General features: G+C 40.5%; 1 long non-coding RNA gene across 5 annotated transcripts in view; it reads left to right on the forward strand.

Moving 5' to 3' along the window:
* The window catches only part of LOC113603446 (uncharacterized), a 288,868-nt gene that overhangs the window by 217,322 nt on the left and 50,975 nt on the right, over positions 1-20,571 (forward strand). The gene's annotated exons all lie outside the window — the stretch shown is intronic.

The following is a 20,571-nucleotide window of genomic DNA, read 5'->3' on the forward strand; positions in this document are numbered from 1 at the left end:
CACTTGTAAATACAGTTCGAAGATTTAACATTGAAGAGAATGATTTGTTTTTGTAGTCACAATACAAATACAAATTTTGGTAAGGCACAGAATCATAGCAATCACATTGTTCTTACTAAATGAGGAAACTACGGAGCAGAAATGTATTTGGAATTGGTTGTAAACATGCATAATTCATCACTGTGTATTCAAACAAGCCGCAGTGCCCTACCAATAAAAATAGAAGTTGTAGTTGTTAAGATTCACAAATATTTTTATATATGCAGAAGGAACTGAACTACAAAATTTTTTGTGACAAAGCTGGTGCTGAGTTTAGAAAGATATTTCAGTCTGGTTGTATGTGTTTTCTGTCTTTATTGTCCATCATCAAACCTTTGAGCCTTTGGAGAACTGCAAATCCACATAAGTGACCTACAGTGGTATTATATGACTTTGTAAATGACTCCTTTCAATCTTGGTTGCATTTAAAATAGCATTTTTAAAATAAAATAGCTTTAATAATAAACAGACAATGTATTTGACAAGTTTTATCCTATAAAATGGCCAAAAAAAGTACTCGGAACTGAGACAAAAAGCAAACATATGTGAAAACATGGGCTCAAATATTTATAACATTTCAATATTAAAAAGTAGAATTAAGGGGGCGTCTGGATGGCTCAGTTGGTAGAATGTGTAACTCTTGATCTCACCGTTGTGAGTTCAAGAGCCATGTTGGGCATGAAGCCTAAAAATTTAAAAAAGTAGAATTGAGAAGACCTTTCCTTTTAAAAGAATTTGCAGTGAGCTTCTCATCTACCTTAACCCCTGTATAGACTGTATTTTCTCATCTAAAATTAAAAAAAAATTATTTTAATGTTTATTTTTTGAGAGAGAGACACACACACAGAGTGAGAGGAGGGGTAGAGAGAGACAGAGTCACAGAATACGAAGCAGGCTCCAGCCTCCGAGCTGTCAGCACAGAGCCTGATGCAGGTCTCGAACCCACGAGCCAGGAGATCGTGATCTGAGCTGACATCAGAAGCTTAACTGACTGAGCCACCCAGGCACCCCTCTCATCGAAAGTATTATGACCTAGAGAGAAAAGTCAGTTGATAGTGTCAACATTTTCAAATTTAGTAACTATAAATACAGTTTTGAAAATATTACAGTAAAATGTTAGGAGAATTTTAAGAATAATTACACTTTAAGCTAAAAAGCTTCCATACAATGAAGGAAACCATTAAAATGAAACAGCAACCTACTGAATAGGGGAAAATATTTGTAAATCGTACATCCAATAAGGGGTTAATATCTGAAATGCGTAAACAACTCCTACAACTCAACAGCAAAAACGCAAACAACTCAATTTAAAAATGAGAAGAGGATCTGAATAGACATTTTTTCAAAGAAGACATTTGAAAAGATGTTCAACCCTATGAATTACTAAGGAGATGCAACTCAGGACCACAGTGAGATATCATCTTACACCTGCCAGAATGGCTAGTATCAAAAAGACAAAAATTAACAAGTGTTGAAGAGGATATGAAGAAAAAGGAGCCCTTGAACCAAGTTGGTGGGATTATAAATCTTTGTAACCACTATGGAAAACAGTGCAAAGAGTCTTCAAGAAATTAAAATTAGAACTACCATGTGATCTAGTTATTCTACTACTGGGTATCCAAAGAAAATGAGAATACTACTCTGAAAAAACCAGATGTTCCCCTATGTTCATGGAAGCATTATTTACAATAGTCAAGGTATAGAAACATTCATAGATGAATGGATAAAGAAGATGTGTGTGTGTGTGTGTGTGTGTGTGTGTGTGTGTGTATATATATATATATATATATATATATATATATATATATATATAATAGTGGAATATTACTGAGCCATGAAAAAGAATTAAATCCTGCCCTTCGGGAAAGCATGCGTGCACCTTGAGAATATTATGCTGAGTGAATTATGTCAAAAGGAAAAAGAAAATACCGTATGATCTCACTCATGTAGAATCTAAAAAAACAACACCCCCAAACAGGAAGCAAGCCCCTTAAAACAAAGTAAAAACCCAAATGATCAAAACAAAACAACAAAAAGTCATAGATACAGAGAACAGATCAGTGGTTACCAAAGGGTGCGGAAGTCAGAGGGATATGCAAAAGAGGTGAAAGGGGATTCAACTGGGAGGTGATGGATAGTAACTAGACATTTGGGGATGATCACTTTGTAGCATACACAGATGTTGAATTATAATTTGTGCACCTGAAACTTATATCATAAAAAAGGTATATTCAGAAAGGTGATTGTGACATTATTAGAAACAGATAGGACTAAAAAACTGAGTAAAGTAAATGAAATTGTCCCAGAAATGCTTATGTGATTTTTTAATATTCAGGTAATCAATATAAGGAATTGTTAAACATTTAAATTTTAATGTACATGGATATATAATTTTATTTTGGATACATTAATCTAAATTTTCTTGGAAGTTTTTATATTGGAAAGTAATTTGGTTAGAATTTTTTTGTAGATCCACTACTATATCAATTTGTTAATAAACAGTGTCTAAAATTATATAATAGTAATTTTTTTAAAGACTCTTTCACTCTCAGTGATGTCCTCATTTGGATGACAAATTACATAACCCTAATTATAGTATTAATCATGTACTCACCATACCTGGACTTCTGGGTTATCATTGTAAATCGATACATTGTGTTATCTCTTATCCTATAAATTCCACCAAAATGACTGTAAGGGAATAAAATGCTTTAAAGCCAGAAAGCTAGATTAGAAGCGCAGAGACACAAAAAATGTGCAATAGCAATAAATTGCTACAAGATTTAAAGTAGATGGGTGCAGATATCTGATTAAAAAGAGTCCAGAGGCTTCAGCCTAAGTGCCTACTGAGGGGCAAGCCTGTCCTGTGCAGAACCCTGACAGCTGCAGGACTCATAGGAAGATGGGGTGAGTTGTGGGGCTGAAAACCAGAAGAGAGTCTGAGAGTCTTGACATGCAGTCATTACCAGCCTTTCTCACGTAGAGTTCTGCAAGAGAATTAGGTCCTACAGAGAATAGTTTGAGTGACTAGTCTTTCAGTTCTTCCAAGAATGGCACACAGTGCTATTTAAAAAAATTTTTTAGTTGTTTATTTTTGAGAGAGACAGAGGGAGACAAAGAGCAAGCACAAGTGGGAGAGGGGCAGAGAGAGAGGGAGACACAGAATCTGAAGTAGGCTTCAGGTTCTGAACCATCAGCATAGGGCCTTGTGCGGGGCTCAAACTCAAAATCATGACCTGAGCTGAAGTCAGACACTTACTGGGAACCAGTAGCCAGGCACCCCAGTTAGTGCTATTTTTATGCATAAGACAGAAGTTCCTTCATTAACTACAACGGATGTCTTAGTGCATCAGAGCTTGAGTGTCTTGCAGTGTCCAGCTGAGAAGGAACAGCTGGACTCTCCAGGGCTTTCTGTACCCTGAGCAGTCACTACTGAAAACACTGACTTCTCAGGCCCTCTGACTCTTTCTCCACCCATCGACCATATTTATACTTTCTGAGGCAGAAGATTAGAAGATGATTCCTTGGGGAGATTGAAAAGCCACAGAAGAAAGAACTACAAATATTGACAGTGAAACCTAGTCAACAAACCCTGTCAGACCCAGAGTATTTCCAAACAGCATTTTTGTATCTCTTTCTCACGTAGGAGCAATTGTACTGATCAGAGCTCTCCAGAGGAACGATACCCAGAGATGTGTGTGTGTGTCATGTGTGTAAAGAGATGACTTAAAACAAATTAGTTGACACACACACACACACACACACACACACACACACACCCCACCACAGAGATGAGCAAGTCTCAGGATCTGCAGGGGGACTTAACAAAATGGAGATCCAGAAGGACTAATGGTTTAGTTCCAGTGTGTGTCTGAAGGTCTGAGAACCACGAAAGCCAATGACATAGTTCCCAGCCACAGGCCAGCAGACTCAAAGACCCAGGAGAACTAATATTTCAGTTGGAGCCCAAAAGCATGAAAGAATGACCTATTACTGGAGGGAAAGTCAAGCCACTTTGTTCTACTCAAATTTTCAACCAGTTTCATACCAAAAGCATGTGATAATTCCTACGACTGAAGGACTACATCTCTAGACATAGAGGGTCCATCAAGTTCACTGCCCAAAGAATAACAATATTTTTTAAAAAGATCCACATCAGTGTATATTAAAGGAGGGAAAAAGCAGGTCACATACAAAAGATCAGGAGTCAAAATGACATCAGGTTTCACATGAGCATCTAGAAATCTTGAAGGCACTGGAGCCAGACCTTCAAAATCCAAGTAAAAGTGACTATCAGCCTAAAATTCTTAACCCTACCAAATTACCAATCAAATGTGAGGGTAGAAGAGAGACATTTTCAGATGCTTATATTCCATGCACACTGTCTTAAAAAACAACCAGACGATGTTTTGTAGCGAAATAATGGAGCAAAATAAGCAAAATCAAGACAGGAAAGGACAAGGGTCCAGGAAATGGATCCCAGGGGAACAGTGAAAGCCTGGGTGTGAACCAGCTCTGAAGGGGAAAAAACCAGGGGATGTCAGGAGGGAAGTTTCCAAGGAAGAATTGGGACCAATAGATGACATGGTGAGGTTGACCTAGTGAAGAACCCTGAGAATGATTCTGTAGAACTGTTAGAACTATAGACAGAATCAGTGAAAGGTATGTGAGAAATTAAGCAAATAGAAAAACAATGAGATCGATGAAAGGAAATTAGACACATTAAGTGGCTGAGCAATACACAGGGTTTATGCATCCATAATCGTTGGCAGATGGACAATAGAAGGGAGGAACCACAGAGAAATACATATGTTTGTAAAAGAAATATATTCAGCAGTAATTTCTCAGCTCCAGGGGTGCGTCCAGCTCTGAGCTAGGCTAGAGACAGCAGGTGAGGAAGATGTGCCTGCAAGGATCGTGCAGCCCAAAGGGTTAGATGGAAAAGTAATTTTGCTAGTAGGATGTTCCCAGACTTTTCCTCAGCCCTTGCTTACAGGTGTGCCTGGTTCCTTTTTGAAAGCCTTGATCTCTTAAATGGTTGGCAATTTACACTTGAAAAACGATTCTTGGATTTTCACTGCAGGGTTCTCATCATTGGGAGCTTCCATTCTTTACCTATTTGTTTACACACCATTAAGTGTTGCATAAAGTGAGGTATTACTGGAATTCTAAATTTCCTCCCCTGACAAGAGAGAGTACTATATCTTCGAATCTGTAATATGCTCCCTCAATTGTTTCACTGTCCCTTCCCTGCTCTTTACTTATCTTCTGGCAGAAGGTGAAGAAGCTCCTTCAGGCGTGCCGACTTCCTTAAATCTCTGGGGTACAAGCGTTCCCCCGGCATTCATTCATGTGAGGCAGTCATGATGGGTCTCACAGGGAGGCATATCTGATCCACTTGATTCAGAAACAGGATGAGTGTTCTTCTTGGATACACCATTGGGAGGAGGACTGGTGAGGCCTGACGGTGGATGACATCCTTGGCAAGAGAGAAGGACATTTGGTGAAAGGAAAACACGATAGAATAAAAGCATTCATGCTCTTCTTCAGAGAAGGAAATCTAGAATAACTCTGGTAGAACTTTCTGTGATGTTGGAAATGTTGTGTGTCATCCAATACCTTAGCGGTGGCTATTGAGTACTTGAAATAGGGCTTGTGTATGGGGCCTGGGTGGCTCGGTCAGTTAAGTGTCTGACTTTTGATTCTGGCTCAGATCTTGATTTCGTGGTTGTGGGATTGAGCCCTGCATTGGGTTCTGTGCTTACAGTGTGGAGCCTGCTTGGGACCGTCTCTCTCAAAATAAATAAATAAACCTATAAAAAATGTTCTTCAGAGAGACTAGAAATTTTATCTTTTCTCCGTCCACTCTTTCAGTTCTTATACTAGAGAATCACATGGGTCCAGGTGCCTGTATAGTCACATACTTCCGTCAGTCAGTGTCATTTGTTGGGTCTGTCCTCTGTGCCAAAGTGCAAACTGACACGGTGAGAGGGGTTCCACAGAACGCTGTGCATTCAGATCTTCCTCTCAAGGAACTGCATATGAAAAGAAACGAAAGCATATTCATAGAATAATATAGTGAGAACACATGAATAGAGTAAAATCTCTAGGTACATAATTAATGAAGGTTCATTAAGTAGAGAGATTAAGAGAATTGGGTCGCATTAATCAGGGGAAGTTTGTAGGGAATGATCCAAAGCCAGATTTGGAAGGTGAGAGAGAGTTTAATGGAATGGCATGGGAATGCCTCCCCCATGGCTTGCCCATCTTGTCTGAGGATAGGCGTGACTGGGGCTTGTGTATCTAGTGTTACTTGCATTGGTTGTTGGTGTGACTGAAGCAAGATGGCATTACAGTGCAGGTCCTGTTGTGTTGAGTACAGGGGAGGCAGGGGGCAGGGTGGTGCTCTAGGATCCTTCTTTTTGAATGCCAGTTTCCAAGCCGACTTCAGATCAGACAAGGGTACAGATCCTTCTGCAGAACAGAGTCAGGTTGTGTGTTTTGAAACAAATGACTTGCGGAAGAGCAGGTCCCCTTGCAAGCTCCAGGAAAGGAAGCAGAGCCCTTGGGGGAGAGGGGCCCCTTGTGGACCACTGGGTGGTAAGGGAGGGTTAGGGATCCAGGCGTTGCCTACAAGGGGTGGGTGGAGGGGTGTTGCCCACAGGATGGCTGCTGCTTTCAAGGGGCGGCGATGGGGCTGGGATGGTGGGCGGTGGAGAGGGGCATGAGTTCATGCAGTTAGGACATGGTGTAGCAAGTCCTGTGGGGGGAGGGAACACACTGGGGCTCCGGTGACAAATTTTGCCGAGGGCATGTGTGAAGACTTCACAGAATTGTGAGTGACATGCGACTTTTGAATTGGGTCCTGAGGACTGTGCGGTGGTTTTCTAGGTGGCAGGGCATATCAGGCAGTGGTATAAGCTGGTAAGAAAATATAGTAGCATGAAAAGGATGATGTGTCCAAGGAGGCTGAGTCTGCACTTTGGCGGAAAGGCCCTTCCTCGGGGGCTGGAGAGAGAAGGAAGACACTCTGGTTTCCAGACTCGCTTAACTTCAGGAGCAGAGAAAACCCAGGTGGTGCTGCTGCTGCTGCTTCTGCTTCTTCTTCTTCTTCTTCTTCTTCTTCTTCTTCTTCTTCTTCTCCTTCTTCTTCTTCTTTTTAATATGAAATTTATTGTCAAATTGGTTTCCATACAACACCCAGTGCTCATCCCAACAGGTGCCCTCCTCCATACCCATCACCCACTTTCCCCTCCCTCCTACCCCGCAACAACCCTCAGTTTATTCTCAGTTTTTAAGAGTCTCTTATGATTTGGCTCCCTCCCTCTCTTTTTTTATGGTCTTCTGTCTGCCATGGTCTTCTGTCAAGTTTCTCAGGACCCACATAAGAGTGAACACATATGGTATCTGTCTTTCTCTGTTATGACTTATTTCACTTAGCATAACCTTCTCCAGTTCCATCCACATTGCTGCAAAAGGCCATATTTCATTCTTTCTCATTGCCAAGTAGTATTCCATTGTATATATAAAACACACCTTCTTTATCCATTCATCAGTTGATGGACATCTGGGCTCTTTCCATACTTTGGCTATTGTTGAGACTGCTGCTATAAACATTGGGGTACAAGTTTGAAAGTGCTGCTATAAACATTGGGGTACAAGTGCCCCTAGGCATCAGCACTCCTGTATCCCTTGGGTAAATTCCTAGCAGTGCTATTGCTGGGTCATAGGGTAGATATATTTTTAATTTTTTGAGGAACCTGCACACTGTTTTCCAGAGTGGCTGTACCAGTTTGCATTCCCACCAACAGTGCAAGAGGGTGAGAGAACCCAGCTTCTAATTTGTAGGAAATCTGGCAGTGTGCTGTCAATCCAGACTGTGGCAGACTCTCCCGGCCCAACTTAGTGAGCTCTTCAATTATCATTTATAAGGAAAAGAAAAGGATTGAGGGGGTATTTGCAGGTTTAAAGGACTTAAATAGATCTTTTTTTAAAAAATAGGCAAGACTAAACTATAGTTTTTATCACATGGGTGAAAATCTGAAGGAACCAAAAAAAAGACTTCTCTAAAAATCAGAATGGTAATTACTTTGGGAGAAATCAAAGGGCTTTTGACCAAAGCTTCTGGGGTAGCTAGCACATTTCTGTCTACTGACCTGAATGGTGGTTATAATGGTGTTTGCCTTAATGATTTCACTAAGGTATACATTTATTTTCGGGGGTTTCCTGAATTCCTGGGTGAGAAGTTTTAAAAATGAGTGATGCTTCTCCAAGAGTGAACTGACTTTCCTGCCGAGGTGGGTGTTACAGATGGAAGAGATCTTGCTGGCACCAACCCCAGGTCCATCTTAACTGAGCCAAAGTGACAGGGACAGGCAAGATGGGGCATGCTGACTATGACAGGGATCAGCTGGGCAGCATCCTGGCTGCCCAGAGCTCTGGAGCTGAAGCCATAGTGTGCATTGCCTGGGGAGCCATTACCTTCCAAACTCACCTTTCCAAAAACAGCAACTTGTATTTAAAAAAAAGGGGGGGGGGAATAACAAAGAATATCCAGGACGTCAGTTTCTCTTGGCCAAAAAGCCTCAGATCTGTGCATCCTACTTTGGATGAATAACTTAATTTTAGGTAACTTGGCTTCAAGTATATCCATTCACTCTTCAGTTTGCCTTAAAAAATTTTTTTTAATGTTTATTTATTTTTGAGAGAGAGAGACAGAATGTGAGTGGGGGAGGGGCAGAGAGAGAGAGGGAGGCACAGAATCGAAAGCAGGCTCCAGGCTCCAAGCTGTCACGTCAGCACAGAGCCCAACGCGGGGCTCAAACTCACGAGCTGTGAGATCATGACCTGACCCAAAGTCGGATGCTCAACCGACAGAGCCACCCAGGCGCCCCTTCAGTTTGCCTTTTAAGATGGAGATTGATGTGGTCCTGTGGCAGGAAAAAAAAAACCCATCCATGCAAACCCTCTGCCTTTTTCTTTTACTAATAATCTATGCATCGTGCACACCTGGTGTTAAGTTTCAGATCACATCTCCCAGTTCCTGAGACCCTCACATATGTTTGTTTTGTAGCAAGGAGTTAAGCATCTCACACTGTGGATTCCGGCATGGAATGTACATGACCACAGCTACACTACAGATATTAAACAGGAATAATAATATAGCCATAGGTAATGCGGTTAAACAAATAGGTCTCCAGTTCTTTGTCTTCTTCAAACACCTAATGCAGATGTCTCTCTCTTTATTAGCCAAGTGAGTGCTTTGCTTCTCTGTCTGCCCTTCCCCTGGCATTAGTAGAAGCAATGTGTCTTGAAGAGTGCTTTCCCATAAGGAAGGCTGTCAGGCTCTCTTAAATATAAACAAGTGAAAGTAAGGACTGTTTTTGTGCATGTGGTGTTTTTGATACTGGTCCCTATAGTAATTCAGGCTTACTTGTTTTAATGAGTAAGGTTTGGACCTTGCTCTCCCCATATGTATATTAACTCCTCACACAAAGGCAGGGTGGATATGGTGTGAATAACAAATCAAGGATCAGAGGCTGCAGGTCAATAGGGCCTTCACAGATGAACACTGTTCAATGTTACAGCCAAGGTCAATTGAAACCGTAATGCTGCTTGGCAGAGGGAGACAAGACCAAGAAAGGGCCTTCAGAGTTGTAAAGAGATTAGCTGTCAAGAGTTAACCAGCATGTGTTAGCTATTTTAATAAAAGAGAGCTCGCTTTGTCTCCCAGTTCATGGGTTCAAGCCCCGCATCAGGCTCTGTGCTAACAGCTCAGAGCCTAGAGCCTGCTTCAGATTCTGTGTCTTCCTCTCTCTCTGCCCCTCCCCCACTCATGATCACTTGCTCTCTCTCTCTCTCAAAAATAAACATTAAAAAAGAGGGCTCACTTTGAATACTTTTCATGCAGAACTCTTATGTAGAATTTGTGGAAGACCAAAATCTCCATTTTGTAAAATCTAGTTTCTTTTGGAATGGGTCATTCCAGATAGCCAAGCATTCTGAATAGCCAGATATTCATCTAGTTAAACACAAAATATTTTTTAAACCATATTGGTTGGTAAACTTTCTGGAAAATGTTTTACACAGTCTCCTGAATGGCCAATTGAAAGAATACACACTTTGGAGGGCAAAAGAGCCAGAATACTCATAGTCCCGTTTACTCATTGAGTGTCCTTGGTTAATTATCCGTACTGAGTCTCATTTTCTTAATATGTGAAATGGGTATGATTGCACTATGTAGTAAGCATTAAGTTAATCGCACTACATTGTAAGTACTCTTCACTAATGGCTTCTCTGATGCCACCAGCCTGGCTCTAATCTTCCATGTGTTAGATAAACATCTGGGAGAACACCAGAACTTAGAAGTGGCACAGAAAGTTTGAAGAATCCTTGATTTGAGAGGTTTTAGAGAAGACTGGGGTGGTTTGGTAAGGCTGGCTCTAATGACTAAGTAGGCAGCATCTCTGTGGTGTGATTGAGAAGGTTGCCCTACCCCCACTCTTCCCCATCTACCTAGAATAATTCGGATGCCTCTTTTGAGATCAGATTTTGATTCTTCAGAAATTTCTTCTTAAACAGAATCTTGGAGGATGTGGCAGACATGACAAATCACCAAAGAGTTAACCCTTGAAAGTAGGTCTCACTGCCCAGCTTCAAGGAGTGTCATTAGTTATAGCTTCCAGCGGTTCTGAGAAAGGAATTTCTGTCGTTTGTAAGACATCCAGGCCCGTGGCCTTTGTTATAGCAGTGGAACAGACTAGGACACCAAGAGTGGGGCAGAGAACTCTACCCGATTGAATGAGGACAAAAAAAAAGGTGGTGAAATTTCCAAGCAGCCAGGAGACAGTTTCAGGAATTGGAGTTGGAGGGAAGGGAGTGGTGCAGGTGAACATGCCTTCCACAGGCTGAGGACTGGAGTTTGAGGGGATCCCCTTAGGGACAGAGACAGGAACAGAAACAGAGGGAGCAAAAGAAATAGCTGAATAATGCTTTACATAGATGATCTCCAACCTTGTAACAACTCTACAAGTTTGATACAAAAACGAAAAAAAAAATGAGCCTCACAGGAGTCAGGTAACTTGCTCAAGCTAGTGAATGGTGCAGTTCTGTCTGAAAATAGATCCCTTGCATTGAGAAGTCTCCGGAAAGAATGAGATGAAAATTTATTACTTTTTTTTTTTTTGTCTTCTTGTCATCTTTAGCCTTTGGAAATGGGCTGTCATGTAATTACCTTTCTCGTTATGGGGGTGGTGATGGGAAGGGAGGGCCGGGCTTGGGCCAGCCTATCAAGTGACTCAGAATCCTTAGGCCTAGTGAATTTTCTGGGGGGGCACGTGACCCAAGGGGACCATAGTTTTCAGTGATTGATACGGATGTTCGAGGCCTGGGGGTTCTCTTTCTTTTTACTGGGATTGGAAGCCAAAAGAGGGTGTAAACCTGGAGCTACTGGGGGCATCTTTCCCATCATATGGAGAAAGCCTGTCTGAGGATAAAGGCTTCATGATGCTAGAATTTGAGGACACTTTATTTTTATCTTTTCTAATTTGAGAACACTTTGGGTACATGAGAAAAATGTATTCTTTTTGATTCCTTGAACTATTTTTGAATCCCTTCTATTTATTATTGCTGTGTGTTTTGACTAAAACAATGCCAGTTGCCCACATCTATCCTGTTGCTAAAACTGATATTGCCTCTGAAAAGTGTTCAGCTGCTAGTCGAAAACTAACGTGATTTTTTGAAAACAAACATCTGTTTCAAGAAAAGATGGCCTAATACGGTTTACTTCTTAACGAGAGACCAATTATAAACTTGTTTGTGAGTCAAAAATAGCAATTTCTCTTCGATTTGTCAAGTTCCATAATACCTTATTCTGATGTAGGGTATTTTAAAAGAGAAATACCTAATTTTGCAAAAAGTTGAGCATTACAGAAATATAATTGCATTGTGACCATTGGGTAGCCACACCGAACAGGGTTTCTCAGGGTCTGAGAAAAAATGAAAATGAAGATGGTTTTAAATTCTAAACCTCTCCAAAATGATGTACTTATTTCTGATAAGTTAAAACAGTGTCACCCTTTGCAATTGCTCATTAAAGTTAGGGAGAAGTAGACATCTGGGAAAATCATCCCAGGAGTTGGTCTGCCTAGGAAATGATCTATTAGTGGCAGTAACACACAGACCCAGGTGTTTCCTACTTTCAGAAAGGGTTTTAGGTGATTCCCTTCAGAGGAAACTATCAATCTGATAACAGTACCTGTTGTCAACAGATACTCGGTAATTTTGACAATGGGGAGGTGCTAAGACAAGTCTTAATGACTCAATACAGAATATTACAGAAGAAAGGTGGTTGAATATTAATCTCTACATGGGATGAAGACGCTGTCTTCAAAGCATCAAACCATTTTCTGGTTTGCAGATGGTGGCTTTTTGCAGTATGTTCACAGAGTGAAGAGAGAAAGAGAGCTAGATCTCTGGTGTCTTATAAGGGTAGTCTCCCATCATGCACACTCCACCCACACGACCTCATCTCAACCTGATTATCACCCACAGGCTCTACTTCCAAATATCATCACATTGAGGGGTGAGGTATCAACATGTGAATTTGGAGGGGAGAGAAACACTCTGTCCATAGCACCATCTCTTGGTAATTCTAAATTTCCTTTGTATATATTGAGACTATGTTGTTAGACGCATATTAGTTAAATTTTTAAAAACATTTTATTTAATTTTTTTCTTTTATCAGAGGATAATGGCCTGTTTTATCCCTAATATTTTGCCTTATTTTGCCTTAAACTTTATTTTGTGTAAGAACAGTATTGTCACCCAACCTTTCTATTAGTATTTTCTTAGCACATCATTTCCATCTTTTTAATCTTCATTTGTTGTTAAGTTCTACGTGTGACTCTTTCTAATAGCTTATAATTGGACTTAAATATTATATTTTTTAAAACACAACCTGAATACTCTTGTCTTTTAAACAGAGAAGTTTAACCCATCTATATTTGATGCAAATTCTTATATATTTAAATGGATTTCTGCCTCTTATTTTGTGTTTTTAATATATTATTCTTTTGCTTTTTTTGTTTCCTTTTCTGACTCCTATTGGATTTCAACTTTTAAAGAAATTAACTTTTCACCCTTTTACTCATTTCGGAAGTTAAACATTTCATTTATATTCTTGTGGGTTTTTTTTCTTTAAAGTTTTTGACATGAACACCTGACTTAAAATCTAAATTATTGTTGGCTGGTATCTTGGTTCCATCCTATTTTAAGAACAGTCAATATCATTTATTATTGAAGCATATTTTTTAAAAAAAATGTTTATTTTTGAGAGCACAAGCTGGGGAAGGGAAGAGAGAGAGGGGAACAGAACATCTGAAGCAGGCTCCATGCCGACAGCACAGAGCCCAATGCAGGCTCAAACTCGTGAACCATGAAATCAAGACCTGAGCTAAAGTCAGACACTAAAATGACTGAGCTACCCAGGCACCCCTATTAAAGCATATTTAATTTGCCTACAGAAAATGAGTCTCTGCTCATCATTGCACCCAACTCCTTCTCTGTGCATTCACTTTCCTTCTTTCTGAAGTATGCTTTCCCTTGGTCCTTTCATCGAGGGCTTGTTAGTTGAACACTTTTTCAATATTTGTTTTAAAATATCTTTATTTTGGCCTCATTCTTGAATTATAGTTCCTTTGGGTATACAATTATAGGTTGCCTGTTATTTTCCTTCAGATCTGTGATATGATCATCTTGGATTCTATGTGTTAGTGATGAGAAATGTACTATCTACTGTTCTATTATAGACTGTCTGTTCTCCCTGGTTGTTTATAAAGTTTTTCCCTTGATCCTTGCATTCTGAAATTTCATTGCACCGTGATTCAGTTTACTTTATTTAAATTTATTTATATTTAATTTCCTTGGGGCTCAGTATGGTTATTCAGCTTAAGGATCAGTAATTTAAAAATTCAGGAAAATTAGGGGTGCCTGGGTGGCTCAGTCTGTTAAGCATCCGACTTTGGCTCAGGTCATGATCTTGTGGTCTGTGGGTTTGAGCCTGTGTTGGAATCTGCTGACAGCTCAGAGCCTGGAGCCTGACTCACATTCTGTGTCTTCCTCTCTCTTTGCCCCTCTCTTGCTCACACTCTGCCACTCTCTCTCCTCAAAAATAAATAAACATTAAAATTGTTTTAAAAATCAGGAAAATTAATCTACTCTTGTCTCAGATAATGGCTTTCATCCATTATCTCTAGACAAGTGGTCAGTAAACTATGGTTCATGAACAAATCTGGCCACTGCTTGTGCTTGCCAATAAAGTTTTATTGGAATACAACTACACCTATTTGCTTACCTATTGTTTATGGCTGCTTTTGTACTACAACTGCAGGTTTGAGTACTTGTGACAGAGATTATATGGCCCACAAAGAATAAAAGATTTACCATTTGTAAAAATTTGCCAGTCTCTGCTGTAGATTTTTTTTCTGGAGCTTATACTGGACATAAGTGGACTTTTCATTCTATCTCTTGGGTCTATTAATGTCTAGTTCTACATTTCTACAACTTTATTTCTCTGTGCTGCATTCCGGGTAATTTTTTTCAAGTTCAGTATTTTTCAGTGTGAAGTTCAGTATGTTGTATTTTGTGTAACGTTTCTGTGAATGTGTGTCAGGATTCAGGGCTGGTTAGCTCAGTCTGCCAGGTTTCAAAACCAGAAGTCTGCCTAGCCTGTAAATACAACATGCTAACCCAAGCACTAGTGGCAGTCATCAACAAATAATCTATCTAATCATCTGATGTATTAGAGTTCTCCAGAGAAACAAAACCAATAGGATATTTGTTTGTGTGCTTGTTTGTTTGTTTTATAAATTGTCTCACAAAATTATGGAAGGTGGCTAGTCCAGAATCTGCAGGGTGGGCCTGCAGCCTGGAGATTTGGTGAAGAGTCAGTGTTGCAGTTCAAGTCCAAAGGCAATCTGCTGCAGAATTCCCTCTTGCTCAGGAGCAGTCAGTCTTTTGTTCTTTTCAGGCCTTTAACTGATTGCATGAGGCACACCTACATTTTGGTGGGCAATTTGCTTTACTCAAAGTCCACCAATTTAAATGGTAATCTCATCCAAAAACACCCTCACAGAAGCATCCATAATAATGTTTGATCAAATAGTGAGCACCATGGTCCAGCCAACTTGACATGCAAACTTAACCATCTCAAGTCCACCTTTTGTCAACTTGGCACCCATATTCATCTTCTTAAATCATGTTTAATCTCCAAATAAAGGTAATAAGGTCAGACTTATGCTTAACATGACACAGCTATCCTGCATGCAATCAAAAATGCACTAACCCTTTCCCCAGAAAATGATGCAAAGTCCATGGTAATGTGTATTCTTCTCTTTGATAACCCATAACTGAGATATTATGATGTAAAGTTAACAATTATTAAATACTATGATGTAAAGCCAATATATCTTATGTGATAAGGGAATAGGAGAAGAAAGGCAAAGACATTTATTATACACACACACACAACATTATATGTACACGCAAACATATTCATAACAAAGTAAAGAAATTCTCATTTATAGTCCTTGTTTCTTTAACTGGTCACATAATTATAGCTGATATTTAGAATATTATCTTTTACTACCCATTCTATCTTCCCTTCACTCTCAGCAAATACCTCATCTAGTCATGGTTCTTGGCTTCGTGGGATGATCCAAATCTTCATTCCTGAGTGATATGAGCCATTGGTAGTCCTTCTTGGATTAGATTGTTGTAGTTTTCCATCACAACACATGGTAACTCTAAGAGATATCCTAAAGGATCTCCTGTATCCCAGGAATTCTTCCTAATCTCCAATGTGGAGTAGCTGTCCAATTTCTCCTTGGTCATCAGGATCAGTTGCCCCCGTCAGATTTCTTTCTTGCTTGTTGATTTAGAGGCCAGAGTAACTCTTCATTTCTAGTTCAGTGCCTAGATCATTATTCAGTGCACAATCATTATTGTGCTTCCTGGTGGAAGTGTTCCTCCTGTGGGAATTAAAACATCTAGATCAGCAGAGTACAAAGTTGTAGAGACAGAAATAAAAAATTTTGCTTATCATTCTCCTGGGGTAATACTAAAAGGTACCATCCCATTTCTATCCCTGATTCTTGGACCTGTGAATTTTGGTGATAGGACAAAAAAATATCATATATTGGACACTTACACACAGCATGTACAGCCTTTTGGAGAACCTTTCCCCAGCCCCACAAGATAATGCCATCTAGCTGGTGCTGTAACTGAGTCTTTCAAAGGCCGTTCCTCTGTTCTATCACACCAGGTGCTCCAGGATGGTGGGGAACATAGAGAGACGTGGATTTCATGAGGATGGACCCATTGCTACATTTCATTTGCTATGAAGTGATTCCCTTGATCAGAAGCAGTGTTGTGTAGAATACCATGACAGTGGAAGAGGCATTCTATAAGGTCATGGGTGGTAATTTTGGAAGAAGCATTGTCAGCAGGAAAGCAAATATGTATCCAGGGTAACTGTCTCTTTTTTTTTCCTCCTGGAACACAATGTACTAAGTCAAGTCTCCTTTCTAAAACTGTGTATAATCATAAACACAGCTGGTGGACTTGTTGCAGGTACCAGAAATAAACGGGAACTATGGGAAGCCCATGAAAGAATTAACACTATTCAAAAACCAGGAAAAATGTACTAAGTCTACATGATACCACCGAAGTCACAGAAGTATTGAAGCATTCATATTCCAAAAATCAATCTGAGCTACAGAAATGATTAAGTAAAACCTGTACAAATACATACTCATTTCCCCTTGCACTAAACATAGCCATCTTCTAAAAGGAAATACCAGTGACCCGTATTTATAAATGCAAATACTACTTTTAGTCAAAAATCAAAGTCATTTAAAGCAGCTGATGAAAATGCCATTTAAGCCATTAAAATGGGCAACAAGATCACAAAATCACTGTCAAAGTAGAGGCTGTGTGTGAAGCTTATATATCATCCCAAGGACTAGTAGACTAGTCAGGCTTCATAGACATCAGATCATCATTACATCCTCACATTTCAGGGTCCTAGTTCTTTTCTGAGCAACACTGCAACAAAGAAGAAAAAGCTGTGGTAAGGAAAATATACTATACCATGATAAGGATTGGTCTAAAGTGTTAGGTGTAAAAGTTTAGTATTGCTGTATAGATGTAAGCCATTTAGATCGAGTACCTACTGAATACTTGCATCTGTTAGTGTTTTGTGGGTGACTCTGGGGAAGGACAAGAGATATTAAATACTGTGAGATGCTTCAGCTGAAAAGATTTGGATAGCCAACCATTAAAGCCCAAGATGGTGTGTATCTCAGGGCTCAGTCTTGCAGTATCAGCTAGTAAGGAGTACGTGTCTTCTACACAACAGAGCACTGATTAGCAGAAGAGGCGGTGATTGCAGCAGAAAGTGGGGAATTGTGGGGTGCTGACCAGAAGGCTCTCCACCTTTAGTAGCTCACATCCGGAGCTCATCCAGGGCTGAGCTCACATCTGGAAATATTATATATTATTTGATTCTAATTTGGATAAAATCTTTTGATCATTGAAACCACCAAGTCATTCTGCTGCCTGGAGTAAGAACTTCCTAGGAGGCCTAGCCCTCCTTCCCCTCTTCACTGATAAATGCCATGCCCCATGGGGCTCTTAATCTTTCTTTGGCTATAAGTACGTACCTTTAAGGCCTGGACTGGGCACCCTGGAGCAAGTGGTATAAAGGGTGTGAACGGATAGGATGACAAATAGCTTCTGCTCTGGGAGCAGCAGATTTCCTCGTGTGTCCTCCTGGCCAGTGCATTCTCCCTAAGTCTGCATTCCAGGCATCCCTGTGCCTGGGACTTTTAGCTGTGCCTCATCCTTTCTGCGTCTCCTGTTCTCTGCTTGCTACTTGCTTGATTGCTGAGGTAGGCCTTGTGCTTCCAACTCTGTCCATTGTCCTTGATGGCTTTCATGGTTTCTCTGAACTGTGATACCAACAGATCTGTCATATAAGTGGGACTTTGAATCTTAAACACTACTGACACCTGAATGCCCTGGATTATTTCACTGGGGAAACTGGCACAGGAAGATAGTCGTTGAAGTGGTGCCCTTAGGTGCATAGGGCTGGCATTCTGCTCTGCTCGGCCTTTCCATGTGGTTATTCCTCAGAGCCCTGTTCTCAGCCAACTTCTTTGTCACCTTGACCTAATTTAATCTCATTGACTCCTGTGGCCTCCACCTCCATCTTTTCTCTTATGGATCCCTAGTCCCTCCTTCAGGTTCCAGATGATGAGCTGGCCAGGGACCCAATTATAAGCCACACAGGCTCACTCAAGCAAAATGTAAATTACCAAAAATACATTGTGTAGCTCCCAGAGTTGTTGGAAAATCTAAAGAATAAGACTCAGCAAATGGGCTAGAAGAAAGGGAAGCCAAAGTTGAGCAGCATTGTGAGTCTAGGGAGGTCCCTGCTGCCCCAAGTACTGGACACTGCTGTTTGCACCACCAGAGAGCATTTTCCCTTGGAAAATGGGAATTGTTGCTGTCTGCAGAGTGAACACCATTGTCCTTATTTCTTTAAGTTACTCATTCCTAATTCAAAGTCTCAGGTGGGTGCATTTGATTGGCCAAACCTGCATCATGGGTACATATCCTAGGTATAAGGGGGCTGAAAAAGCAAAATCTGACCCTTTAAGATTTTGTACTGGGATGTGAGCTGTCTCTCATTGGGACTCATACAGTGGGGAACTTACCTCTATACAAAGTAGGAAACATGACAATAAAAATAAGGAGGAAAGGGAGAGGAAGTTACGAGAAAGGAAAAAAAAAAAACCTACCACAGAGACATAGGTCCAATTGCTTTTCAACTGTTCAACTTCATTAGATCTGCAAACACCTTGGATTATATTTGAGGTGAAATCTCCATCATTTATCCCAAAATACTCTCTTTCCTTCCACTGTCTTTCCTTTTTTGATATGTAATGGAAATCATTCATCTAGCCACTCAAGCCCCTATACTCAGGGTTATTCTCCCTTCTTAAACCCCCTGGTCATCAAATCCTATGGGCTATACATTACAAATGATTCTTAAATCATTGTTTCTTGCATAGATTACACAGGCACGCCCTAACTATTCTTCCAACCTCTACCATCACATCATGGCCCTTGACACCATTGCCACCCCATTTGTGAGATTATTTACTGTCTGCTCCTCCTCATCTCTAGTTCTGCTTTGCTCTGCTCTGTTAATGCTCTCTCTTCAGTCTAAGAGTGGAACAGTGAGAGGACCATCTATAAATAAAAAGAATTAAGTTGTGTGATCACAACTCACATCACCACTCTTGGCCTTTTCTCACTCTGAGGTGAGGAATGTTGGGGAGTGGCAATACTCTTCTGTAAAACCGACTCCCAGGAAAGAGTAAATTGCATAAAAAGGATGTGAGGCCAAGTACATCAAATTTCTTACCAGGCCATGCTGACTTCTCTCGGCTCTGGCATGAAGCTTATTCGTATTGGTCAGCTAGGGATTTGGTAATAACCTCTTAGATAGTGCCCAGAGGACCATACCTTCTAGTATATACCCTTTTATGTCTCTAGCTCATTGAATCTTGGCTGGACTTTTGCTTCCCTTTAACCAATAGAAATTGGCAGAAATGACCTGATGCTAGTCCTGGGACAAAGTCTTAGAAAGACTTGGTAGCTTCTACTTCTGTGCTTTTGGGAAACCTGAGTTGCCATATTCGATCTGTGGTTACCCTACTGGAGAGACCTCGTGGAGAGTTTGTATGGGAAGAGACAGGCTTTGAGATTACTTGGGAAGTTAGAGAGGTTCCAGCTGTATCCAATCTTCCACCTGCCTCCACCAAGGCACCAGTTCTTATGAGGGAGCCAACTCAGATGATCCAGCTTCCTCTTGCCCCCAGATGACTGCAACCCCAGATGACATCACGTAGAGCAGAACTGCCTCTGAGTCCAGTCAACTCCCTGAATCATGAGGGCAATAAGATGATTGTTGTTTAAATCCACTGTTCTGAAGTGGTTCCTTACACAGCAATAGATAACTGAAACAGGGGTCATTGATTATGTGTGTGGTCTTGTTTAATTATTCATCTAACTGAATTCCACTTCTAGGCATTTAGTACATTTTCCTGTGGGCTAATACTAGCTCTTCAGTGCAGAACTCCTTTAGTTCACTGTCAGCACAGGGCTTTGATTTTTTAAAAGATGGACTCATTCCATGGCCCTTATCGATACTTGAAGCCCAGAAAAGCACACACATGACAAAACTTCAAGCTTCAGGCTATAAATTGAATGGGCCAGTGTCCTCCTGCTCTTTTCTCCCTCAGACTTAGAATAGCACAATTACCTTGGCCAGTGAAGATAGTTGTTTAAGACCCTGAAAGAGATAGATCTAAAATTCCTTTGGTGAGAAATAAGAACAATGATAGGAGATGAGGGGCATTTTAATTTGGAGAAATTTGATGAAATAAGAGGGGAATGAAGGAAACC

This window comes from Acinonyx jubatus, chromosome A1 (genome assembly GCF_027475565.1).
Source record: "Acinonyx jubatus isolate Ajub_Pintada_27869175 chromosome A1, VMU_Ajub_asm_v1.0, whole genome shotgun sequence".
Classification (NCBI taxonomy): Eukaryota; Metazoa; Chordata; class Mammalia; order Carnivora; family Felidae; genus Acinonyx; species Acinonyx jubatus.